Here is a 7826-nt window from a genome sequence, read left to right as displayed (position 1 = left end):
TGATAAATTAGACACATGTGCAACTCTTGGGTATCTCTATTGAGGAAACGTTTCGCCACACAGTGGCTTCATCAGTCCATACATAGGAGAAACTTGAAGAACAGCAGGAGAATGAGGTAATCAGTCCCTCAACCTTGAGTCGATGTGTTCAGTCCATCAAGGTTGAGGGACTGATTACCTCATTCTCCTCCTGTTCAAGTTTCTCCTATGTATGGACTGATGAAGCCACTGTGTGGCGAAACGTTTCCTCAATAAAGATACCCAAGAGTTGCACATGTCTAATTTATCAACATGTCGGTTCTCTGAACCATTCATCTACAAAGCAGGTAGATGTATGGTAAAGCAGATAGATGTGTTGTAAAGCAGGTAGATGCATGGTAAAGCAGGTAGATGTGTGGTAAAGCAGGTAGATGTATGGTAAAGCAGGTAGATGTATGGTAAAGCAGGTAGATGTGTGGTAAAGCAGGTAGATGTGTGGTAAAGCAGGTAGATGTGTGGTAAAGCAGGTAGATGTATGGTAAAGCAGGTAGATGTATGGTAAAGCAGGTAGATGTGTGGTAAAGCAGGTAGATGTATGGTAAAGCAGGTAGATGTGTGGTAAAGCAGGTAGATGTGTGGTAAAGCAGGTAGATGTATGGTAAAGCAGGTAGATGTAAAGCAGGTAGAAAGCAGGTAGATGTATGGTAAAGCAGGTAGATGTATGGTAAAGCAGGTAGATGTATGGTAAAGCAGGTAGATGTATGGTAAAGCAGGTAGATGTATGGTAAAGCAGGTAGATGTATGGTAAAGCAGGTAGATGTGTGGTAAAGCAGGTAGATGTATGGTAAAGCAGGTAGATGTATGGTAAAGCAGGTAGATGTATGGTAAAGCAGGTAGATGTGTGGTAAAGCAGTAAAGCAGGTAGATGTGTGGTAAAGCAGGTAGATGTGTGGTAAAGCAGGTAGATGTATGGTAAAGCAGGTAGATGTATGGTAAAGCAGGTAGATGTGTGGTAAAGCAGGTAGATGTATGGTAAAGCAGGTAGATGTATGGTAAAGCAGGTAGATGTATGGTAAAGCAGGTAGATGTATGGTAAAGCAGGTAGATGTGTGGTAAAGCAGGTAGATGTATGGTAAAGCAGGTAGATGTATGGTAAAGCAGGTAGATGTATGGTAAAGCTGGTAGATGTATGGTAAAGCAGGTAGATGTATGGTAAAGCTGGTAGATGTATGGTAAGGCAGGTAGATGTATGGTAAAGCTGGTAGATGTATGGTAAAGCAGGTAGATGTATGGTAAAGCTGGTAGATGTATGGTAAAGCAGGTAGAAAGCAGGTAGATGTGTGGTAAAGCAGGTAGATGTATGGTAAAGCAGGTAGATGTATGGTAAAGCAGGTAGATGTATGGTAAAGCTGGTAGATGTATGGTAAAGCAGGTAGATGTATGGTAAAGCTGGTAGATACATCACGAAGTAGATAATACAAATATTTGACGAGTCTTTGACAGCTACATACATACCTATGACAAATTTTGAATTTTTTTCCTACCTTCGTAGTTCTGCCTGACGCCTGACTTCTCCATTGACTGGTCAAGCAGCCTGTTGCTGCTAGTGGACGGAATAATCATCACAGTCTGGTTAATAAGGCAGCTGTACTGGTTCAATTGCTTCCTGAAAGCTTCTATATTTTTTCCGATATTTATAAAATATTATAAAACAAAAATCTGTTCCACTTCTCTATCGAGAAGAAGAGATTTTTTTCCTCCGTAAGCCATGCATGTTGTAAGAGGCGACTAGAATGCCGGGAGCAAGGGGCTAGTAACCCCTTATCCTGTATAAATTACTATATTTAAAAAGAGAAACTTTCGTTTTTCTTTTCGGGCCACCCTGCCTCGGTGGGATACAACCGGTGCCTTGAAAAATTTGTAAAATCTCCTGGTAGCAAGTTGCAGAGTCGTAAACGACAACGAATATTACCACAGTGTTGTCTCACTATACCAACTGTGTCCCTACTTTTCACACTGCGTCTATTTGCCCCTACCTATCATATGTCTCACTTCAGCAAGTAGTTTTGGCAGTAATTCCTTCTACTGCATATATTATTTAGATAAGAGAAGATGAGATTTTGTTCGGATTTTTAACCCCGGAGGGTTAGCCACCCAGGATATCTCAAGAAAGTCAGTGCATCATTTAGGGACTATCTGTGTTATTTCCATTGGAGGCCTTAATCTTGTCCCCCAGGATATGACCCACAACAGTCGACCACCACCCAGGTACCATATTACTGAAAAGGTTAACAGGGACAGTAGGTGTAAGGTAACATGACCAATGTTTCCACCCTCGCCGGGGATGGAACCATGGACACTCGGTGTGTGAAACGAGTGCGTTGCCTACCAGACCACCTGCCACTTCCTATCATATCTCTCACTTCAGCACGTAGTTTCGGCAGAACCTCCTTGTATTGCATATATTATTTTACACTGTCTATATCTCTCAATTCAACACTTCCTTGTACCAAGGACTCCAATGGAAATAAGTCACTTTGTCTGACCTTGTTTTGGGGGTTATCCTGGGTAATTTACAAACATGTTACCATGTATAATTTGTGTAATTGCATTTATGTATACTTGTACCTAAATACACATATACTTACCGCACATATTATCTGACACTTCCTATCATCTCTCTCACTTCAGCACGTCGTTTTGGTAGTACATAGATTAGGAACCAGGCCCTTCAATATCTTCCCTGTACTATACATATCATCAGGTTTCTCTTTCTCTTCACTCCAGGAAGCACATTACATTTGCTATATAAGGTATTCCATTTATTTAGATGTACTAATTTAGATGTAGCTTGCGTGTAAAAGTTTAAATTTAGTAATTTAGATGTAGTAGTTTACATGGTGTAGTTTCGGAGTAGTAGTTTAGACGTTTAAGTTATGATGTAAAGTTTACAGGTACTAGTGTTTATGTAGTAGTTTAGATGTAGTAGTATTTATGAAGTATTTAGATGATTTTATTTGTACTACATATGCAGCAGTTTAGACGTTTTAGTCTAAGTGAAGCACTGAAGAAGCAGCAGTTTAGATGTATAATAATAATAATAATAATAATAATAATAATAATAATAATAATAATAATAATAATAATAATAATAATAATAATAATAATGATAATTATAATATCTTTATTTCTACAAGTACATGTACAAGGTATACAGTCCTAGTTGACATCAGTGACATACTGCTATATAGAAAGCCGCTTGTTATGCTGAGCATTTCGGGCAAATTAGGTCAGTTTTGTCCCAGGATGCGACTCACACCAGTCGACTAACACCCAGGTACCCATTTTGCTGATGGATGAATATAGACTTCCTACATAAGAACATAAGAACATAAGAACGAAGGAACACTGCAGAAGGCCTACTGGCCCATGCGAGGCAGGTCCAAGTCTCCTACCGGCTTAAGCCAATGCACCCAACCTAGTCAGGTCAGGTCACATTGACTTAAGGGAGGAACACGGCAACCGACCTGGTAGCACAAGCTATCAGGTCCAACTCACACCCACCCACATCCACTCATGTATTTATCCAACCTATTTTTAAAGCTACACAACGTTCTGGCCTCTATAACTGTACTCGGGAGTTTGTTCCACTCATCCACAACTCTATTACCAAACCAGTACTTTCCTATATCCTTCCTGAATCTGAATTTTTCCAACTTAAAACCATTGCTGCGAGTCCTGTCTAGGCTAGATATTTTCAGCACACTATTTACATCCCCTTTATTTATTCCTGTCTTCCATTTATACACCTCAATCATATCCCCCCTAATTCTACGTCTTTCTAGAGAGTGCAGATTCAGGGCCCTTAGTCTATCCTCATAGGGAAGGTTTCTGATACATGGGATCAACTTTGTCATCCTCCTTTGTACATTTTCCAGAGAATTTATATCCATTCTGTAATACGGTGACCAAAACTGTGCAGCATAATCTAAATGAGGCCTAACCAAGGATGTATAGAGTTGAAGAACAACCTGAGGACTCCTATTATTTATGCTTCTTGATATGAAGCCAAGGATTCTATTAGCTTTATTGCGAACACTTATGCACTGTTGTCTTGGTTTCAGATTACTGCTAACCAGAACTCCTAAATCTTTTTCGCAATCCGTAATATTAAGATCTACATTATTTAGTTTATATGTGGCATGGTTATTGTCCTGTCCAACATTTAGAACTTTGCATTTGTCTATATTAAACTGCATCTGCCACTTCTCCGACCACTGCATCAGTCTATTCAAATCTTCCTGGAGTGCTCGAATGTCCTCGTCAGAATGAATTCGACGGCCTATTTTGGTGTCATCGGCAAACTTGCCGATGTCGCTCTTTATGCCCTCATCTATGTCGTTTATGTAGATTGTGAACAGCAGGGGGCCCAACACTGACCCCTGTGGAACACCGCTCGTGACGCTTCCCCACTCTGATTTCTCCCCATTTATGCAAACTCTCTGCTGCCTATTTGTCAACCATGCCTCTATCCAGGAAAAAATTTCTCCTCCTATTCCATGTGCTTTAATTTTCCTCAATAGTCTCTGATGTGGGACCCTGTCAAAAGCCTTACTGAAGTCCATATACACAATATCATATTCATTACCATGATCTACCTCCTCAAATACCTTAGTGAAAAAAGTTAATAAATTCGTAAGGCAGGAACGCCCCTTTGTAAAACCATGCTGAGATTCGTTGATTAATTTATGCTTTTCAAGGTGGCTACGAACTGCCTCGGCAATTATTGATTCCATAAATTTTCCCACTATGGAGGTTAGGCTTATTGGTCTATAGTTCGAAGCTAAGGACCTGTCACCTGTTTTGAAAATAGGTATCACATTTGCCATTTTCCACTTATCTGGCACCATGCCAGTTTGTAGTGATATGTTGAAAAGATTAGCCAAAGGTGTGCTAAGCTCCTCTTTACATTCCTTTAGAACCCTTGCATACAGTTCATCAGGGCCTGGGGATTTGTTAGGTTTTAATTTATCTATTTGCCTAAGGACCATGTCACTTGTGACCCTAATCGTGCACAGTTTATTATCGTCCTGTTCTACATAATTTATCATTACTGGAATATCGCTGGTATCCTCCTGTGTAAAAACTGAGAGGAAGTATGTGTTAAAAATTCTACACATTTCCTTATCACTGTCAGTGAGCTGACCCGAGGAACTTTTGAGTGGGCCTATCTTGTCCCTGATCTTACTTCTGTATACCTGAAAGAATCCTTTTGGGTTAGTCTTCGATTCTCTTGCAACTTTAACCTCATAATCTCTTTTTGCTTTTCTAATTCCCTTTTTTATTTCTCTCTTTAACTGAATATATCGATTTCTTAATTGCCCCTCTCCTCTTTTGATTTGCCTATATATGCCTCTCTTTTGACCAATCAGATATTTTAATCTATTGTTCATCCATTTAGGATCATTTTTGTTTGATCTGATTTCCCTATTTGGAACATAATTTGACTGAGCAGCTAGAACTATGCCCTGGAAAGCATCATATCGGCAACCATCACCACCTACCTGACCCTTAGTCAGGTCATTCCAGTTCAGCCCACCTAAGTAATTTTTCAGTCCTATGAAATCAGCCAAGCGAAAGTCAGGGACGGAGACTTGATTGCCATTATTAGGGGAATTCCATGATATATTAAAACTGAGTGATTTGTGATCACTTTCCCCAAGCTCATCATTAACCTCAAGATTATTAATTAGTGTTTCCCTACTGGCAAGAACCAAGTCAAGGAGGTTATTTCCCCTAGTTGGCTCTGTCACAAACTGTTTTAAAAAACAATCCTGGATCGTATCAAGAAAGTCACCTGACTCTAAATTTCCTGTCAAATTGCTCCAGTCAATCTGTCTATAGTTGAAATCTCCCATTAGCACAACATTTTCGTATGTAGATGCCTTACGAATTTCGTCCCATAGAAGTTTACTGCACTCCCTATCAAGATTTGGGGGCCTGTAAATCACACCCAAAATTAGTTTTTCTCGGCCCTCGAGAAGCTGTAACCAAACAGATTCAGTGGCTGACGCTTCTAATTTAATATCTTGTCTAACACAACAATTTAAATTGTCTCTGACATACATCGCTACTCCACCACCTTTCCTGTTGACCCTGTCAGTGTGGAATAATTTATAGCCTTGTATGTGACATTCAGAGGGCATCTCTCTATCTTTCAGATTGAGCCAGGTCTCTGTTATAGCAATAATATCTATGTTTCCTGCACTTGCAATTAATCTTAGCTCATCTATCTTATTTCTTACACTCCTGCTATTAGTAAACCTTAAGGGAGCTAGTCCCTTGCTGCCCTCTGCTGTCCCCCTTTGTTTGCTGACCTGATCTATTGTCTTTATTTATAACTTTATGATGAATGCCTTTTATACATTTACTGTTTCCAATCCTAGTGTTGCAACCTGCTTGTTTCCCACACACACCCATACCTCTATCTTCCATCAGTTTAAAATCATAGGCATTTCACCAATGGCCTTCTCAATCGAGTCTGCAAGTGCTACCACCCCTGCCCCAGAGAGATGTACCCCATCCCTTGCATACATATCATGTTTGCCATAAAAGTTGTTCCAGTTGTCAATGAATGGGATTGCAAGTTCCTTGCAGTATCTGTCTAGCCAGCAATTTACACCAATTGCCCTAGACAACCATTCATTTCCTACTCCCCTTCTAGGCAAGATGCTACATATGATTGGGATCCCTCCCTTAGACTTAATGAAATCTATAGCTGACCTGTACTTATCTAGCAGCTCTTCTCTCCTACCCTTCCCAATATCATTTCCACCAGCACTGAGACAGATAATGGGCTTGTTCCCATTACCTGACATGATATTATCCAGCCTGTTGACAATGTCCCCAACACCAGGTCCAGGGAAGCACACTCTATCTCTCATCTTCTTATTCCTATTACAAAAAGCACGGTCAATATATCTTACCTGAGAGTCACCAACCACAAGAATGCGCTTACCTCCATTAGCAGGGGCAGTAGTACCCTTACCTTCACTGGCCACTGAAGTACATTCATCCTGAAGAACAGAGAAGCGATTTCCTACCTTCAGATCTTCACTCTTAACTTTCCTTACTCTGATGCGTCTCCCATTACTGTGAACCACTCGCCACTTGTAGCAGGTGCTGGGCTGCACCTCACTGCTGGTAGCCATCGCTACCTCCCCAACTACAGCCTCCTCACAGCGAGAGACAGACTGCACCTCACTGCTAGAAGCCTCTTTCCCCACAACTCCAGCCACCTCACACTCTCTCCCAGACCCATTGAGGTGGACCTTCAGCCTCCTAATCTCCTCCTGGAGAAGCAAGATCTCCTCCTTCAACTCTCCAACCTCAATTTTTAAAACACTGCAGAAGCAAGCCATGCTTTGTAACCGTCCACGCTAATCCCCAAAGCAGCTCAGGGTCTGTGAGCTCACGTGACGACTGACCACTGGCCGCACGTAGTCCAACATACGACCCACAGTCCGGCTGATCCGGCACCGACTTGAAGTATCTGTCCAGCTCCCTCTTGAAGACAACCAGGGGTCTATTGGTAATTCCCCTTATGGTGTCAGTGTATACAGTGTTCATGTATGGTGCCAGGAAAACTGTCACTGTCTGTACAGTGTATACAGTGTTCGTGCATGGTGTCAGGAATAATACCACTGTCTGTACAGTGTATAGTGTTTATGAATGGTGTCAAGGAACACTACCACTGTACAGTGTTTATATATTGTGTCAAGGGACCACTACTACTGCAGAATGTATAGTGTTTATGAATGGTGCCAAGGAACACTACCACTATATAG

Source organism: Cherax quadricarinatus, chromosome 52 (assembly GCF_038502225.1).
Source record: "Cherax quadricarinatus isolate ZL_2023a chromosome 52, ASM3850222v1, whole genome shotgun sequence".
Lineage (NCBI taxonomy): Eukaryota > Metazoa > Arthropoda > Malacostraca > Decapoda > Parastacidae > Cherax > Cherax quadricarinatus.
This window is presented reverse-complemented; position numbering follows the sequence as displayed.